The sequence below is a fragment of the Vanessa cardui genome, chromosome W, assembly GCF_905220365.1.
Source record: "Vanessa cardui chromosome W, ilVanCard2.1, whole genome shotgun sequence".
Taxonomy (NCBI): Eukaryota; Metazoa; Arthropoda; class Insecta; order Lepidoptera; family Nymphalidae; genus Vanessa; species Vanessa cardui.
In genome coordinates this window covers 1,958,168-1,979,291 of record NC_061153.1, presented here as the reverse complement: position 1 = coordinate 1,979,291, position 21,124 = coordinate 1,958,168, and the positions used below count along the sequence as shown (strand labels likewise).

Sequence of the window (21,124 nt, the reverse complement as noted above, 5' to 3'; positions counted from 1 at the left end):
TTAATTTTATTTTATTATTTTATTTTAATGTGATTGAATTTATGGTAGACTTGCTTTTGTTAATATTATATAAATTATTATTTATTGCATGTTTAATATTTTGCACACCGATAAATCGGTAGAATATGAGAATTTATATTAATGATCACCTGTATTGTGTACCATATTCTTGGATGTTGGAGGAGGCCTATACCCATTAGGGGCCTTAACTTTTTTTTTTCTTCTTTTCTTTATGTAAATTTATATAGCATACTTGTAAACGTTGTACTGAAGTTAAGTAAATAAAAGGCTTATTATTATTATTATTATTAATATGACCTACTTCCACTTCCAGCTCGGCGAGGTGGTGTTCGAGTCTTAGTATCCGTCCATTATAACATGCCAAGCACAGTCGTTTGTGTTGGTAGCCTACCGTCACCCGGGGATTCTTCGCACCCTCCGCCCCGCCGTTACTGCGACTGCTGCCGTAATTGAGAATAGCAGGGCTATCGGGAACTGAGGGCCGTTTCTTTTTGTGCCTCATTCTATTGGGGGGTAAATGCCCATAGTCACCACTGGGCAAGCGGGTTGGTGACCAGTGTGAGGTCGGATCTTCGACAAATTGAGAGAACGCTGCTGCCCATTCTCTCATATTTCCATTGGGAAAAAAATAAAGCCTGTGTTAGATATTAATATTGTTGTTTTTTATAATATCAGGATAACTGAAAAATAACGTCTATTTCTTTATTTTTTCATAATATTTTAAGGTTTAAGGCAATAAAAGATTATATGAAAAAGAAAATATATTTCGAAATCAATAATATACTTTATTCAAAATCAAAATCAAAATATACTTTATTCAAGTGAGCTTTTTCAAGCACTTTTGAATCGTCATATAACAATTAAATGAAGCTACCACCGGTTGGGAAAGTAGATTCTACCGAGATGAACCGGCAAGAAACTCAGTAGTTACTCTTTTTCAACATTAAAAAATAAGTACAGTCATGTTAGTTAATACAATTATTTAAATTAATATATCTTGCCTGAAAGTCAACAGGTATTAATTCCACGCTTTTTTATCATCTACAAAATCTTGTATCGAATAATACGCCTTTTTTACCAATGTATTTTTTATAAACGATTTGAATTTACGAGACGGCAAAGTTAAAAATTTCTGCGGAATTTTATTATAGAAATGGATACCTTGCCCCAAGAAAGATTTATTGACTTTGCGGAGTCGGAAACTTGGCGTTATAAGCTTATCCTTACTTCTAGTGCATATACAATGATTATCACTGATTTTATCAAAATGATCAATGTTACTGTGAATATACATGACATTGTTGTAAATATATTGCGACGCAACAGTGAGTATTCCTACTCTGTTAAAAACATCCCGAAGAGAGTCTCTAGCTCCAAGATTATAAATAAACCGGATTGCTCTCTTTTGTAAAATAAAGACAGATTCAATATCTGTAGCGTTACCCCAAAGTAATATGCCATATGACATAATACTGTGAAAATAACCAAAATAAACTAAACGAGCGGTATCAATATGAGTTAGTTGTCTAACTTTTCTAACCGCGTATGCTGCGGAGCTAAGTCTTCCTGTTAGTGACGACAAATGGGGACTCCACTGAAGTCTGGAATCCAATTCTATTCCTAAAAACACCGTAGTATCAGCTACTTCAAGACGGTCACCATTTAAAGATATATTATAATTTTGCTTTCTAACATTGGGTAGGGTAAAAACTACACATTTTGTTTTTTGAGTATTTAAAACCAAATTATTTACTTTAAACCACGCTTTTTCAAGAACTTTGAATCGTTATTTAACAACAATTTTAAGTAAACTACCACCGGTTCGGAAAGTAGATTCTACCGAGAAGAACCGGCAAGAAACTCAGTAGTTACTCTTTTCAACATTTAAAAATAAAATTTGAAACCAAAAATGATGGGCGCGGCAGGCAGAGTCAATAGTAAACGCTCCACATAAAATAAATTCTTAAAATACAAAAGTGCTAATAAGTAATTTTTGTGGTGTTAAAAATACTTATACATACGATAAAGGACGTTTGAATATACGAAGTGACGAAGACATAACAAAATTAAATTGAAACGGATAATAAAATCTCTATATATGTGGCCTTCCTAATAATATAGAAACAAACATTTAAACCAAGTGTGAGTAAAGTGAGCGAAGTGAAGTAAAAATAATTAATAAATGATTATAATTGAAATGATTAAAAATAGTGATAAAAAAGTGAAGGTATCTAAAACAAAACTAAGCGGATTACCCAACAAAATCATCAAGAGCTGGAAGATTGAGTTGATAAATTTCATTCCACTGACAAAGACGCGCTTGGCCTATTTGTCTGAGATGCGACTTAAAATTCGATTGGTCAGAGTTCGATCCCGGCCCTAAATAGAAATTTGAAAGGGTTTCAAGTACTGTGTGTATTCAATTGGAAAGAGTTCGATCCCGAGTGGAACCACAATACAATTTAAAATGTTATAGTTATGTTTGACATTTTAATAATTTCATTTTATGACATGACTTTTTAGTATTTTATTCACATTTATTGTTATTATCGTTATTATTTTTTATTTAATCAAAAAAACAGTTTAAATTTCTTAACTTTGACATTTTAATAATTTCATTACATATTTTATTCACATTTATTATTATAAATATATATATATATATATATATTTAACTTAATTAAAAAAAAGAGAGTTTTATTTAAAGATTTGAATGACTGGGTTCCATTTGTGGTCCCTTAGATTTGTATTGATTAATTTTGATGTATTTTAATTCTCATTAGATTGTTATTTACCTTTATTTTAGTTCAGTTTATTACCTAATTTTTTAATTTTATATAATTTTTTTAGGACCTTAGTCACGATTAATTATGTCTGTTTATTTATTTTTATTAATTTTACAATTGTTAAGAAATAATCGCAAGACCTCCCGAACATCGAGCGCTACCAAGAATTACCATACCGTGAGAAATAATCACACCATGCATTCCTTGAAGCTACCAACTGTTGCCAGCGTCGCTGCTTTGTTTCGCAAGACCTCCCGAACATCGAGCGCTACCAAAAATCACCATACCGTGGGGACCATTCAGTGATTTACCGATTTCGTTATAAATATGTAATTCAGACTACAGAACTTCACTTTTTGTTCTGACATCGAACAGACTGTCACGTATTATAAATTAGAAATAATTAATTGTTAAATTGAATTACTTAAATAAACGTATAAGTTAAATTCGTTCGGTTTCATTCTGCATCCTCAACGGCAGCCCTACGTAATTGGCGCAGTCGGTAGGATGCTCGCGGAACGTTTCGCGTAGAAGATTTCCGTAATCGCGTGAAGCCCCGCCGTAGCTTGTCTAGCTGCTGCATCCAGAGCATCCGAATCTACGAGTAGTGCTGCACGAGAGGTATCCAGACATCGATAACGCAGAGAGACCGAAACATGTTCATGTGAGTACACTAGATTCTTTTTAGTGGTTGCTCAATCCTAGCCTAACTAACCTGTGTTAATAAAATTTGCCAAGATTTTTCATTTAAGAAAATCGAAGGAACCTAGGATAGTTATTAGTAGTAGGCAAACTTTCGTAGATAATAGAAGAGATATTAGTTTAAGTAGTATAGAAGAACAAACGGAAATGTCTGAGTTAGACACCATTTATAAAGCCTTAAGGTTGGTACCCGAGTTCGACGGGAACCCAAATGTACTTACTAGATTTTTAAAATTATGTGATCAATTGGTAGGACAGTTTTGTAGTGATAGTAGTAGTGAATTAAGAAGGTGTGCTCTTCTCAACGGAATTCTTAACAAAGTAACAGGCTCTGCTGCTCGCTTAATTAATTCTAATGGGATTCCATCCGACTGGCAAGGCATTCGAACTGCTTTAGTGAACAACTTCGCGGACCAACGAGATGAGACCGCTCTATATAACGATTTAGCTATTTTATCGCAAGGTTCTAGCACCGCGCAGGAGTATTATGAGCGTTGCCAGAATCTATACAGTACTATAATGACCTATGTAAGCCTGCATGATACCCTTGAGACCACCATTAATGCTAAACGAGATCTTTATCGTAAATTAACGCTTCAAGCGTATTTGCGAGGTTTGAACGATCCCTTAGGATCGCGCATACGTTGCATGCGCCCTGAGACCATCGAAAAGGCATTAGAATTCGTACACGAGGAGATGAATACTATGTACCTACAAAATCGGAACCAAAGATTACCTGACAAAAAATCTATAAATTCTATGTCCGTACCAAATCATTTTGTAAGTGCCTTTAAAATGCCTAACCAACAGTTTTCAATGCCTGCGCCTAAACCTTTTAACTTTAATATACCTGGCCCTTCACGCCCTCATTTCGTTCCACCATCTACACCGCAATGGAGACAGAATCTGTATCAACCCCGCCAATTCGGTCCAACACATACGCAACAAATTTTTAGATCGTCACCGCCAAATTATAACCCTCAACAAAATAACTTTGAAATAGGTTCACGTCTTAACCACCAAGATGTTAACTAACCACGTCCTATGAGTGGAGTAAGCCATTATGTTACAAGACCATTGCCGCCTACACAACCAGCAATTACAGGACATAACTGGGCAAAATCCGGGAACCCACCCCCTACGAACTACTTTAAATCTAAAGAAGTAAATTACAATAGTTTCATTGACAATTCTATATACGATGAATATGCCGATTATTACGATCCTTATTACGATATTAGCGAGTACGTAGAATACCAGCAACCCTATGAATATTCCGTACAGGAACCTTTAGAAAATTATACAGAAACACCCCAAGTGGAAGCCGATAGCGTTAAAACAAACGAGCAGGATTTTTCGAAGGACCGGAAGTCCGACACCTTAAAATAGAAATTAATCTTCAAACCCAACGTCAGCTTCCGTACATTCAAATCGCATCACCTCCTATGAAACTATTAATAGATACAGGAGCAAATCAATCATTTCTGTGTCCCGAGGTAGTGGAAAGATACTATAGTAACTTACCAGTAAATTACGATCCTTTTGAAGTTAAGAATATTCACGCCACCTCTAGAAATTACTATTCAATTACGTTACCTAGCTTTAAAGAATTTAATGATTCGGATAATACGACATTTTACATTTATAAGTTCCATGATTATTTCGATGGACTTATTGGTACAGACCTATTAGATAAGTGGGAGGCTGTAATAGATTATAAGAACAAATTGCTAAAAACTAAAACCGCTTCAAATCCTATTAAGGTATATGATTCCCGCAACGCGAATTTGTATGAGGACATTATACCAGCGAATACTTCGAAATTACTTAGGATTCCGATAAATATTCATGACGGACATGCATTTATAGAAGAACAAACCGTTTCAAATTGTACTATTGGCGAATGCTTAACTACCGTTTCGAATAATAGGGGAATAGTTGAAGTAACCAATCCAAGTCGAAGCGACGTCATATTCTCTATGGACCGAGCAATCTCTGCAGAAATGTATAACGTACAGTGTACACCTGCCAATAAACAGCAAGATCGCATAAAAGAAGTAATTTCGCGTCTACGCACTGATCACTTAAATATCGAAGAACGTACGAACTTAGAGCTGCTTTGTGCGCAGTATGCCGATGTTTTCTACTTAGAAGGAGAGCCTTTAACTTTCACCAACAAAATAAAGCACTCGATTAAAACAACTGATGACTATAAATGACTAATAAACTATAGATGACTAAAAATCACCATACCGTGGGGACCATTCAGAGATTTACCGATTTCGTTATAAATATGTAATTCAGACTACAGAACTTCACTTTTTGTTCTGACATCGAACAGACTGTCACGTATTATAAATTAGAAATAATTAATTGTTAAATTGAATTACTTAAATAAACGTATAAGTTAAATTCGTTCGGTTTCATTCTGCATCCTCAACGGCAGCCCTGCGTAATTCAATTGTAAATAGTTTAAATGGCAATATTATTATTTGTATTCTTAAATATTTTGATTGTATTCGTAGTCAAATTCCATTATGATTTTGTATATATATTTTTAAAACATGAGTTCCCCCTTTCTAAGGTTAACGTGTCCTCATTGCCCCGGCTCGGCGCGAACGTTTAACTCTCATGGGCTTAAAATACATATTGGGCATAAACATAAGGATGTGGCTCGTTTCCCTGCCGGCTCCGCTCTCGCGCAGCAATCACTTCAACCCGACGACGACGGTATATTGTACCATCTCTATGTTCACAGCCTCCTATCAATGTTTTTGATAATCTAGCGTCACTCAGGATATCTGTAAGGGTGCTAAAGCATATTCCTAAGGGAGTGAGGAACCTAGCAGCCGGTAGATTGTGCGACATTATAGTAAGGTGTATTGAGACTAATGGAACAACAGATTGGTGTACACTGCTTACATTTTCTAATACTGCGCTTAAATTACCACTTCTGCAGGGCTCGGATAACCTTACGTCCAAAGTGAAGGCCAACATGTCTCCTGTCCTGTAGCGCACCCGATGATGTCGATGGAGATGTGTCCTATAGAGCGTCTTCAGTTCAAAAGGCGATCGAGTCAAAAGTGTTTGAGGGTGACTTGAGGGGGGCAGTGCGCTTGTTAATGTCTGATGATACAATAGCACTGTCTGGTCCCCAAACTCTAGCTTCCTTGACGTCCAAACATCCATCCCCATTGCGTCCAGTAGCTTTTCCTCTGGCACCGGATCAACCCATTCAAAAATTAAAAGTCATAAATTTTTATAAATAAAAAAAAACCGCCTTCAAAAATGAACTAAAAAGAAAAAAATAATCAGTTACATCCATATCCAATTTACGATTTTTTAATCACCTCTCAAAGTCGGTGCCAACATTGCTATATATGCCTATAGGTACATAATACATACATACAAAAACTAAATCTAAATCTATTTATTGTATAGATGACACCATTAGACAAACCTTACTATCGATACAAATTAAATGATTTCAATATAGTAATTTATTTACTTTGTTGGCACCGCCTTCAAAAGGTGATTAAAAAATCGTAAATTGGATATGGATGTAACTGATTATTTTTTTCTTTTTAGTTCATTTTTGAAGGCGGTTTTTTTTTTATTTATAAAAATTTATTTACTGCTTTTCAGTGTTGTTTTGTTATTTATAATTACAATTGGTAGTGTTTGTCATTCACTTTAATGCCGTTAATCATTGAGGAGTTCTCCTGGTAGTCCACCATCAGCTAGACTTCATCATAGGCATGTTTACTAACATCAATTGCTTGACGACTATCTTAAAGAAATAGAACTAAGCCCGTAAAATAGTTACTTACTAATAGGTTCTGATTACTAGTTGTGGTCTTCATCATCAGTTCCACTTCATCAAATGTCACTTTTCGTGAGCATATGACCAAGGCACTTTGAATAAAACCGAAATCACTATAGGTGTGCCTATAAAATTTGAGGAGTTCCCTCGATTTCTCCAGGATCCCATCATCAGATCCTGATCTCCTGACAATGGGACCACCTGTAAAACATGCCCTTTCAAACAAAAAAAGAATTGTCAAAATCGGCCCAGCCATCTTCGAGTAATTCGGTAACATACATAAAAAATAAAAAAAATAAAAAAAAAGGCCCCGACGAATTGAGAACCTCCTCTTTTTTTGAAGTCGGTTAAAAAAGGAAGACGTAGTCCAGGCTCTGGTCAGTTTTCATAATGGTTCATCAGGCGGTTTGGATGGTATTCGTGCAGTTCATTTAAAAGAGCTGATCACGAATTCTGTAGGGGACAACGGGCAACGTTTGCTTGAATCTTTGGTTGATTTGTGTAACTTCCTTCTTACTGGGCAATTAAATCCGGAATTTTGTCCATATCTGTACGGGGCGAGTCTGTGCGCGCTATCAAAAAAAGATGGGGCATTAGACCAATTGCAGTGGGGAGCATTTTTCGTCGTTTAGTGGCAAAGCTAGGGTGTCGTGCTATTAGAGAGGATATGGCCAAATACCTTCAGCCGCACCAGTTGGGGTTCGGAACCCAAATGGGATGTGAGGGAGCAATACACGCAACGCGTGCATTTGTAACAGAGCCAGGGAACGCAGATTGTGTAGTGATAAAATTAGATCTTAAGAACGCGTTCAACTCAGTGGAAAGGGACGTACTCCTGGATGAGGTAAGTAGAAATATTCCTTCTCTTTATCCATTTCTTCTACAGGTTTATCAGTTCCCTTCTAAGCTCTTCTACGAGAATTCCCTTATACTCTCCCAAGTTGGTGCACAACAGGGGGATCCACTTGGACCACTTATTTTCAGCCTGGCAATCCACAAGGCAATCTTGTCTTTAAAATCTCCACTTAATATATGATACCTAGATGATGGTACTATTGGGGGAAAGCCAGAAGATGTGAAGCAAGATATCCTTACTTTGATTCCCCTCTTTAAAAACTTAGGGTTAGAGATTAACTCAGATAAATGCGAGTTTTTTCAATGTGGAGCCAGCCCCTTTAATAAATTCTCTCTTTTCTCTTCCATTCTACCTGGCGTCAAGGAGCTATCTCGTGATACCTTTTATCTTCTGGGTTCACCTATTTTTCCAGAAGCAGTCCCCGAGGCTATTGAAGCCGGGAGACGTCTTCTTTTACTTGCTCAGAACCGTCTCACAAAGATCTCTGCGCATGTAGCCCTGGTTCTGTTGAGAATGTGTTTTGCGGTACCACAGATTACCTATCTTCTAAGGACGTCTCCTGTCTGGTTGTTCCCTCAAGATATATCTTCCTTTGACAGCTCCTTAAAGTGTACGGTGGAAAGCATCTTGAATGTGTCGTTGAATGACACCCAGTGGAGCCAAGCCTCTTTGCCTGTACGGTTTGGGGGTCTAGGTGTGCGACGAGTGAGGGATGTGTGTCTGCCTGCCTTTCTCGCATCGGCGCATGGGGTTGTTAGTCTGGTCTCTAAAATTTTATCTTCCGATGGAGGCAGGATTATCATACCTTTTGCTGCTGAGGGAGTAGCGGAGTCTTCCCGAATGCACCCCTTCCTGGATTTGCAGAGAGGCAGCGTGCTTGGGATGATGTGGGGTACAAGTCTGAGCTCGACCGACTTGTCAGTGCAGCTGGTGGAGTCGATCTGGCCAGACTTAGAGCGGTGTCATAGGCGGAGTCTGGAGCTTGGTTGCCTTCCCCCTACTTTGGGACTTTTCTCGACAGTGACTCTTTGCGTGTGGCTATGGCTCTCCGCCTGGGCTGCGATGTTTGTCAACCACACCGATGCATCTGCGGGTCCATGGTGGGTGCCAACGGGCATCACGCATTGAGTTGCGGACGATGCTCGGGGAGATTTCCCCGACACCACGTTCTTAACGACATTGTTCGGAGGGCCTTGCTTTCGGCGAATGTCCCATGCGTCCTAGAACCACCAGGTCTCTGTCGCTCCGATGGCAAGAGACCAGATGGTTTGACACTGGTCCCATGACAAAGGGGGAGGAGTTTGTTGTGGGATGCTGTGTCAATACCTTTGCAGTATCTCACCTGGCTCATACAATACGGACGGCTGGGGCGGCTGCTGAGAGTGCGGCAGCGAAAAAGCGGGAGAAGTATGCCTCCTTGTGTAAAAGATTTTTATTTGTGCCACTAGCGTTCGAGACATCAGGATGTTGGGGGTCGGATGCCCTTGCTTTAATCAGGGAGATTGGCTATCGCCTTAGAGAGAGGGGATTTGATGTCGGGTCCTACCTGGCGCAGAGGTTGTCCATTGCCGTATAGCGTGGAAATGCAGCCTGCATTATGGGCAGCTTTGCGTCGGGTATATTATCATTATTTTATTTGTATTTATATAAGAATTAAAGAATTATTTTAATACATTATAACCAAAAACATCATATTAGTATATATATGTTGCATATATTTCTAATTTATTGAGGTGGCAAAATGGAGTACTGGTGAATAAAAATTGCGTTTAAAAGAATGACCGTTTATTAGTGCTTTAATAATAATAATAATAATAATCATTTATTTCAGACCATAATTTACATAGATCCATATAGTGTTAGTAAAATAAATTAATTAATCTTAATACCTAAATTGGTTAGTAAGTTCACAAAAGCAATTTTACTTAATTATTTATGTATGACAATTTTTTTTTTTTTTTAAACTAATTTTAAACTATTCTACTGGACTACGTGAAGTCGTATCCAGTGAGCTAGTATTGGTGGATCCCAGCGGTCCGACAATGCACGCAAGATGGTGTTGGGACTGTCCCGTACTCGTCGAAGTAAGGACGCGCAGCGTTTGCGCATGATGGAAGCAAAACCATCTGTGTGAGCCTCTGCAAACATAGCAGAGGCGCTGCAGTATCCCGGCAGCCCCATCAATATCCTGAACGCATTGTTGTATTGCACACCTAAGTCACTGTATGCCCTCCGAGTATAGTTCACCCACAGACTGCACGCATAGAAAGATTGACAAAATGCGTTAAAGAGCGTAGTTTTTACTTGTTTTGTACATTTTGCAAATCGGCAGATCAACATATTGCAACGAACAGACAGCGACCTCCGTTCTCTCTCTATATCAACATTATCTTTCATATCTTCCGTAAACCAGTGACCCAAGTACTTAATACGGTCAACCTTTTTTAGTGATGTACCACAAAGTGTAGTATTTGGTACATGATTGTAACGCTTGTGATCCGGTTTAAATATCATAAACTCACTTTTCGTTGGATTGTATCTTAGTCCATGAGTCACTGCATAACTTTCACATATACTAAGAAGTCTTTTCATTGCACTACTGAGAGGTGGTAGTGGTACTTGTGAGGGACTCAGCAGTACCATATCGTCTGCGTAGCTAATATTATTGACACAGACTCCGTCAATATGACAACCGATTCCAGTACTGCTGAGCTCCTCAAGCAGTTTATTAATGTACAAATTGAAAAGTGTGGGCGAGGTCAGAGCCCCCTGCCTCACTCCGCAATCCAACCTATACTCTTCAGAGTGCTTACCAGCCCATTTAACATTATTTCTTTGGTGCCTGTACCAATATTTTAAAACTTATATAATTTCATCAGACAAATTTATTCCAGTTTTTAATTTATTCCAGAGAATATCATACGATACAAGATCAAATGCCTTGGAGAGGTCTAAAAAGCATGCATATACTGGTGTTTTCCTGACAGTATAGTATTGAATCGTTTGCTTGAGGCACAGGATACCACTTTCCGTAGAGAGGTCAGGTCGAAAGCGAAATTTTGCGTCATTAAGCGAGACGTGTTCATCCAGTCACCTTCCAAGCAAACGGTCAAAGACCTTCGCAGTAACCGTAGCAAGCGAGATCGGCCTATAGTTAGAAACGTCCGATGAATCACCCGTTTTATTTTTAATAAATTATTTTTAATTTAATGGGTATCACTATAGTACGCATAAGATTATGAGTGAATGAATGAATGAAATATACTTTATTTTACACCAAGGAAAGTACATAAAATTTTAAAACAGAAAAAAAAACAATGTTATAGAGTATACAATCAGCGGCCTTATCGCTAGAAGAGCGATCTCTTTCAGGCAACCGGTTGGCATAGGACATTATAATAAATAAATAAATTTAGGGTGGAGGTGTACTATAATACAAATATAATAAAGTAGTAAAAATAATACATACATATATAATGAGAAAATACACACATAACTAGTAAGAAAAACATACACAACATTTTAAAATAAATGAGGATTGGAGGAGGAGAAAGGTAAGGGATGAAAATACGATTTCAAGTATCAATATAATATAATCCGATAATATAATATAATCCGGTATATATGAATGCCCAATACACAGATTAAATAACAACGCTAAGATTTTTGGTAATTGAGCTCCTGCATGTTGCAGGTGTTCAATGCTGAGGTTATCATGTCCAGGGGATTTACCTCTTACCATATTCTTTAGCACTTCCGTTACCTCATCAACTGTAAATATTGTACTACGGTTTGAGTTACAAACCTCAGCATCAGACACCTGCAACACGGGTCCTAGTGGGGATTTTACCTTAAAGTACTGCTTAAACAAATTAGCAATTTCACAGGGCTCATGAACACCAGCACTGATAGGAAGACCTGATCTTTGATTAAACCTGTTGGTGGTTTTCCAAAATTGCCCAAAGTTCTTGTTTTTATGGTGTTCAGCAATAATATCCATTTGTATGTGTTGCTGGTTGTTTTGACACCATTTCAGTTTCTATTTAAATATACGTCTGGATTCACACATTTCAATATAAGTATCACCAGTAGTTGGCTTGCCGTAAAGTACCCAGGTTTGAAAATAAAATCTCGCCCTGTCGTGAGCGTCACGCACATGCTTATTCCAACCAATAAGGAATTTATGTTTACGTTTGCCTTTAACAATATGACTACAGATTGCAGCCTCAGAGAGGATATGTACTATATTATCATATAACTGATTTATTTGTGTTCTGTGATATGTATTACTGCACACACTATCACAACATTCCATCAATTCCTCCGGAAAAGCTAATGTTGATAACTTTAACTGACATTCGTAATGATATTTAGATAATTGCTCTTTATCCCGATGACCCCAAATGATTTTATTTTCACACCTGTTTGTTACATTTATTTTAGATGTTATTACATTAAGATTACATTCTATTACTAGAGGATAGTAATCAGACCAATAGGTATCATAAAGAACACATATAGACGTAATCGCAGTGCCTGGTGACTAGTGCCGGACGGCACTAGTCACCAGGCAGTGATCGAGCCAGCGACGGGAACCGTGTGCATCACTAACAAACGTATAGCTGTCTGATGGTAATAAGTCCATGTCTATACACGACCACATTTGTTCTGAACAAAACGATGTAAATTCTTTTTCATACAACTCACCCGGGTGTGCGTTGTAGTCCCCTAACATAAAAACAGAGTCCACATGTTGATTTTCAATTATAGCGGTTATCTCACTTAGACACTCAGTAAATTCTACTAAATTTTCACTAGAATCGATAGGCATATATACAGAGAAAAACATAACACTGCGATCTTTGAGTGTGGCTTTAATTGCTGTAAGACGCACACTACTGCACTTCACTACATTTACCATAGGAAACACATCTTTCCTCCAGAGTAAGGCTACACCACCGTATGGCCTACCACGAAGCACTCCTGCCGATGTATCCACAGCTGACGTACCCGTGTACGCGAAGTTGTTGTCAATACTCCCTAGAAAACTGAGGTCATGCGGCATCAGCCAGGTTTCCTGCAGCGCAACCACGTCCGCCAAGCCACACAGCCTCCGTACACAATCCACAGATCTTATAACATTTTTGCAGTTGAAAGGAACTAATTTAGTTTTGCTATAACATAATACGTTTTGATTATTCACACTGTTCTTATAGGCGTTGCCATTCACACGTTATTTAAAGTCAAAAAATCGCCTATAGGCAACTCCTTCCGGCCAAAATTCATCCGACATAAACAAGTCTAATTTATGTTTAGGTACAAATATTTTGTAGGATTCATAGTCTTTTTTTATTTTCATACTATTTTTTTCTATGTCAACATCAAGGCTCGACTTTATTTTAATGTAAGCATGAATATCACACACTGACACTTCCTTTGACACATTATAAATATAAATTGGAATTTTAGTTTCCGCAACTTTAAATTTATTTCCAGGTTCTAAAATCGCCTTTCCCCTGTGTCCCATAAAACGATTTCGTGTTCTTTTCCGTTGAACTCGAATCTATTCATCATCCTTTTTCTGGTTTTTCCATTCTCCTTCTCGAACAATTTCTGCAACAGTTTTTGTTTTCGACATCATAATGTTGTTGTCGACCGAGTTCGCCGTATGTCTCGCGCTCTTATCGGATCGGTTTGCTGTAGTAGCGGGATGAGTCATCACTGCCGTTACTTCCGATTCGTGTCGCTTACTTGCATTTGAATGCGGCGAGCAGTAAATGCCCTCATTTGAGTTGTTGTTTTATTATTTTGATCTTCTGATTCTCTTAAACAGATGTTTTGATGGTCATTTTTATCCTTATCTTTGATCATAGGCGGTAAACCCATGGGGCCACTATTACACTCAAAACTATCAATTAAGCAAGCTCCGCGTCTTTTGTTTATATTGACAGGGTAGTTATTCATACTGACCGTTTCTTTTAACATTTCGATCTCATATTTTAATTCCTTAAAGCACTCAATAGACGCACGCACAGCCTTTTTTAATCCCCTTGAGTTCTTCTTGCAACTTGACTATGTCTTTGAGGAGTCTAGTTACGTTTACTTTTACACGGTAAGGGTAGAATTCGAGTGGGTCGAGTGCAAAGGTTGTCCGTATCCCTCCTAGACCACTACCGTGGTCGCCCTATTGGTCTACTCGCGCTGACATCATCATCGTCATCACCGATCAGCTGACCAATATGATGCGTTGCGCGATGCATAAATGCGTCGACATGCTCCTGGCCTTGGAAGCACCAGCTTCCAACTGTAATAGGACACGATGACTCCCGGCAGCTACAATCCCTTTAAATTTCGTCGTGCAAAGGAAGTGGGCAGATCTTCGAAAATGCCCGTTTAACGATTCCATCAGCTCTGCGGATATCTGCAACTCGGGAAATACCATTCTTGCCTGAGTACACCTTTATTATTCGGCCCAGGCTCCATTTCAGAGGTTGTAACAACAACGTAGGTTGTCGTCCTTTATAACAACCAAAGTATTTTTTTTGAGGTCACCCTCGTGTTGGTACCATTTACACCTGATCTGCATCTCCGATACGTCGGTTGGCCGGAACGTCGTGTAGATCAGCAGCTACAGGTGCAGTTAGCGGGTGGCCAATAAGGAAATGCGCTGGAGTGAGAGGGAGAAAGTCGTGCGGATCTGTGGATATAGGACTCAAGGGTCGGGAGTTCAGGACAGCTTCAACCTGGGTCAATACTGTGCCGAACTCCTCGAAAAACTCCTCCTCTAAATGTGCATTACCTACTACACGTCTCAGATGGTATTTACAACTCTTTACTCCGGCCTCCCATAAACCCCCAAAATGGCTAGCATAGGATGGAATCATTTATTTATATATTTATTTTTCATCATAGGATTACCGCGACGTGAAATAAAACGTTTGTGTAAAAAGTGCCAATATATAAGCATCTGACGACAAGTCCGACACAAGTTACGGTTCAAAATGAAAACGGGTCCCGCGTAGTCAACGCCACATCGTAAAAAAGGAAAGCCTGGTTGCAGTTATGTATGAAACGCACCACATACGCCGCGGCACGTTTCATTCGTACGCATTGAGAAAACCTACGAAAAGGAAATAACATAATATTATCTATCGACTGGTTAGCGACTTGACAAATAACTGTTGACTTTAATTCGGGTAAATCATAGTTTGAATAATTAATATTTATTAATTTGGGTAATTCGAAATTAATTTCGTATAGAAAATCTGGACCTTCCCACCATACCTGGGAAGTACAAAGTGTATCGAGGTCGACACCGCGCGAAACTAAATCAGCTGGGTTTTGTTTACCAGGTACGTGACGCCACGGGAGTTCTTTCGTTAAACTATGAATTTCCGAGGTACGGTTTTGAACATAAGGCTTAAGTAAATTAGTCGGCATACTTAACCACCCTAACACAATTGTCGAATCTGTCCAGAACACTATTTTATTGAAGTTAGAACGCAACGATTCATAAATCCGTGTGTACAGTCTCGCGCCCAATAATGCACCGCATAACTCCAACCTAAGTATAGTTGTAGGTTTTGTCGGTGCCACCTTACCTTAGGAACATAATAAACGCGTGATAACCGTCGACTCGTTGTTAATACTACGAACATAGGCGCAGGCGCCGTACGCTGTCTGTGAAGCGGCCGTAAATATATGCAGTTCTATATATATATAGGATCATTGCACATTACGTAAGGCGGAATTCTTACACTACTAAGTGACATGAGGCCAGTGATGAATCGTTTCCATGCCTTTGCGACTTCACAGGAAACCGGTTCATCCCATTCAAGTTTTAATAGCCAAAATTTTTGTAATAAAGTTTTTGCGACAGTAATAACTTTAGCGGCAGTATATCCCAAAGGATCGTAGATTTGTGACGCGTTTGATAAAATGATTCGTTTGGTTATAATATCGTTCGAGTCGTGTTTTATTTGAGAGTAAAATATTAATTCGTCTGACTTATTATTCCACCCGATACCTAATGTTTTGTTCTGAATATCGTTTCCTAATGCAAGTTGTTTTGTAACGTTATATGCGTCATTAGGGTTCGCGCGGTCAAAGTTAAAAACCCATTTGCGTAAAATAAAACATCCCGACTTTAAAACCTGACTAGTACCTTCACAAATCTTATTCAATTCTGAGATACTATTCGCACCACATATTAAATCGTCGACATCATAATTTTTTATAAATAAACAATAATCAGTTACATCCATATCCAATTTACGATTTTTTAATCACCTCTCAAAGTCGGTGCCAAAATTGCTAATATAGGTACATAATACATACATACAAACCTAAATCTATTGATTGTATAGATGACACCATTAGTTTATTTTCAAATTTTCAAAAATTTATTTACTGCTTTTCAGTGTTGTTTTGTTATTTATAATTACAATTGGTAGTGTTTGTCATTCACTTTATTATACTCAGTACATTTCGGCTTTCGACTCTAAACATAACTCAACGCCGTTTCAATACGATGTGGACTGCAACTCAAATTAAGCGTTACCTAAGTTACAATAGCCTAATGCTAACTGCTCATCGCCAATTAGACAATACCATTTTTCCCGATGCAATACCGTTAATCATTGAGGAGTTCTCCTGGTAGTCCACCATCAGCTAGACTTCATCATAGGGATGTTTACTAACATCAATTGCTTGACGACTATCTTAAAGAAATAGAACTAAACCCGTAAAATAGTTACTTACTAATAGGTTCTGATTACCAGTTGTGGTCTTCATCATCAGTTCTACTTCATCAAATGTCACTTTTCGTGAGCATATGACCAAGGCACTTTGAATAAAACCGATATGCTTGATAATTGATAGAAGTTGATATGTTTGATAACTTTATTTGATAAAATGATAAATTGCTAATGATATAATGATATTGAGACCCGTGAGTACGCGCGGCTGCTCGTTGCGGACTGAGGTGTAAAATATAATTCGCCGTTGTAGCGCGATTTGCTGACGCTACAAATCAGCGTGTTAGCCCGTACATGCTCCCGGGCCGAAAGATAGAGGATGATGTGGTGAACTAATACTACTAACAAGATGATGAGCATTTTTGCTTAATCTAGGAAAAATGTTAAGAAATTAATATTGTTAACAAGGTGATAGGCATTTTTGATTATTCTAGAGAAAATGATACAAAAAAATAATAAAAACACAAAAATAACATATAACATTACATTCAAAGTATATACATTATAAATTGCATACACCGTTATTACACCCCGGTATCGATTGTGAAAACAGACTGAAGCACGGGTGAGGTGCCTCTGTTTTGATGTATTTTACGCGCACTTGTTTGCAACTTGCTTTCACTTATCACCTCATTACTTTGAGACTTTAAATGCTGGCTTGGCATTTCACTATCACTTATCACTGCTGGACCGCTCCCGCCTGCCGACTCCCGGCGGCGAGCGCGTCTCACGCGCCTCCAACCGCCGACTGCGCCGACCACTACTGCCACCGCCACGATCAGATAAATGAGGGAGTAGTGATGAATATCATGATAGGATATTCCCTCAATCAACGGCTGGTTCCTTTTCATGCTGTCCAGTTGGTCTTGTATAGCGAGTAGTTGTTTCTGATCTAACCTTTCTGAACTAGTACTGAGCGATTTCTGGTACGACTAAATTCATCGTTAATCTGAGTTTGCTCATATATTGACTACTTGAATGATAAATAAAATCAGCAGTTTTGATAATACAGTCTGGACTGACTATCAATAACCCCGTATGACTCAGCTGAATGGCGGTAATATGATCTTCGCACAGTAGCCTGAGGTGACTTGTATTGCAATAGAAATAAAAATATGTGTTCATTGTGTTTGTTTGTAAAAGAATATTTTTACAAGGCTCTGTGATAGTTTTACAGATATTTGCATTCTCTTTCTCGCATAAAGTTTGATCGTTTTTCATATGATAGATAGGCTTCTTCAGATGGCATAAGAGAATTTCAAAATCTTGCTCAACACACGTTTGTAAATCATTTTCTGCTACGGACAAAAATAAATCCTTGTTAAGATTCAATGCTATGAATTTGCTGATAGGTACAATGCTGATCATGCTGTTTCCCAATTGTCTAGGAATGGGAGTAACTTGAAACATTTCGTACGAGTGTCTTGCTATTAATGGGATTCGAACTTTAAATATAAGAAACTTTTTTGATAATCGTGCTTTAATCCTTACAAATTTGTATAATTTTGATAAATTCACGTGGTCAATCGGTAATGATAGGTCTTTAGGGAGTTTTGCTGATATGACGCTTAGCTCGTGTTGTAATTGCTCAGGTTGGAAAAGGTGTACGTCATATTTTCCATGAAATACCTCAGTGAGCGTGTTTAAAAGTTCATCCTGAATATGTTTTAAATCATACAACATGTTGTTAGCGATCATTGCTGAGAGAGTGAACTCGTTGATATAGGGGCTGTTTTGAAGCTCTGATTTAAGAATATTTATGGAACCCGCTAAGTCCATAAGTTTTTTATTCACTATTTTGTGATTCTTCTCCATTAGAACTTCCGCCTTCTTGATTAAATTAAATTCAGCTTCAACGACGGAGGTTTGATATTTCCATAACTGTGCTAAATGGTTTTGATTTTCTCTTATTTTCATAATATCATGTTCATATTTTTCCGCGAAATCATTGTCCAATATTCCAAAAATGAATGGGCAATGTTACCGACACCATTGATTAGCCCGCGACGAAATCGGCGCGCGTGCGCGGTATTTTGCTGATCTAGCCATAGGCTATTGTAATTCTCTAACTCGGAATAGCGATGATGTAATTGATACAGGACACCGTCGCATGCTGAATGAACACCTATCTTTTCGCATATCGCTTGTAGATATTTTATGTATTTGCTAGAAGCCTTCTAGCCGTATGGGCTAGTGTCGTAATACACAATCAGGCGCCACTTATCCTGAATTAAATGCATAGTAGCCATTCTATCGAAGTATAAGCCGCGGTATTTGATAGCGATGTTGTGTTATACTGTATTATACCTTGTGTGTTTGCTATTAAAGTCATGAAAAATAACATCACACAAGTAGCCACGACTGAAAAATTATATTTTTTCTTTACATTTCTTGATATTTTAGATTTTTCTTCATGACTTTGAGATGGCGAATTTTCAGTTTTGCTTTGATTTTCTTCTTGTTTGATAGGTAGAATTGATAATTTAATGATAGGTCTCTTCATATATCCGCTCTTAGTTTTGAGTGTTACAACACGAACGTATCCATCGTTTCCAGGGTGTAGTTCCACTACGCGACCTAAGGCCCACTTGCCTGGCGGAAGGTGGCCGTCATTGATAATTACGATGTCTCCCACTTTGATATTTTCTTGAGGTTGTTGCCATCGGCTGCGTGCTGAAAGACTTGTTAGATATTCTTGTTGCCATTTTTTCCAAATCCATCCATCAGCCCATTTCCGTCCACTGCTGGACATAAGCCTCTCCAATTGCACGCCACTGAGATCGTTCTTGGGCTACTCGCATCCAGCTCCTGCCAGCCGTCTTGCGTAAGTCGTCACTCCACCGTGCCCGAGGACGTCCTACACTACGTTTGCCGAGACGCGGTCTCCACTCTAGAACACGTTTCCCCCAACGGTTATCGGTTCTGCGGCAAATATGGCCAGCCCACTGCCACTTCAGCTTACTAATCCGGTGGGCTATGTCGATGACTTTGGTTCTCTGGCGGATCGCCTCATTTCTGATGCGATCCCGCAGAGAAACGCCGAGCATAGCCCTTTCCATAGCACGCTGAGCGACTTTAAACTGGTGGACCAGCCTTACCGTGAGTGTCCACGTTTCGGCTCCGTATGTCATGACGGGTAGGACGCACTGGTTGAAGACTTTCGTCTTAAGGCACTGTGGGATCGACGATGTAAAGATTCGACGTAATTTTCCAAACGCTGCCCAACCTAGCTGAATTCTTCTATTCACCTCGTCCTCAAGGTTGTTTCTACCAAATCGCAGAGTCTGCCCAAGGTAGACATATTTTTGAACAACTTCGAGGACGGTACCGTGTATCGCAATCGGTTCCGGTAGAACATGTTCATTGAACATGACCTTGGTTTTATCCAAGTTCATCCGTAGGCCGATACGCATAGAAGAATCAGCCAGATCGTTCAGCATTTGTTGTAGGTCCTGCAGCGTTTCTGCTACGATGACGATGTCGTCCGCGAATCTCAAGTGAGAGATGTATTCGCCATTGATGTTGATGCCACGTCCTTTCCAGTTCAGCGTCTTGAACATATCCTCCATTGCATTAGTGAACAATTTGGGGGAAATAACGTCCCCTTGTCTCACTCCTCGATGCAATGGTATGGGATTTGTTTGCTGATTCTGTACTCGGACGGACATGGTGGCGGCTTCGTAGAGACATCTCATCACTTGGATATATCGCCAATCAACTTGGCAACGCTGCAGGGACTCCAGAACAGCCCAGATTTCAACCGAGTCAAAGGCCTTCTCATAGTCCACGAATGCAAGACACAGGGGCCGATTATACTCTTGGGACTTCTGTATAATCTGCCGCACTGTGTGGATGTGGTCTATGGTGGCGTATCCGGTCCGAAACCCGGCCTGTTCTGGGGGTTGGAATTCGTCGAATCTTCGCGCAAGACGGTTCGTGATCACTCTTGAAAACAGCTTATAGACGTGACTCAGTAGGGATATGGGACGATAGTTCTTCAGCAGGGTTTTGTCTCCCTTTTTGAAGAACAGGACGACCACACTCCTGCTCCACGCCTCCGGAGTTCTCCCTTCGAAGAGGACAGAGTTAAAAAGCTTTTGGAGTTCCTTGAGTACCGGATTACCTCCTGCTTTTAATAACTCTATAGTAATACCGTCCTCTCCAGGGGCTTTTCCATTTT

General features: G+C 39.0%; 1 pseudogene; it reads right to left on the bottom strand.

Annotated features, from left to right (window-relative positions):
* Positions 1–14,376: 14,376 nt before the first annotated feature.
* On the bottom strand, positions 14,377–18,861 carry LOC124542817 (annotated as a pseudogene).
* Positions 18,862–21,124: the final 2,263 nt, after the last annotated feature.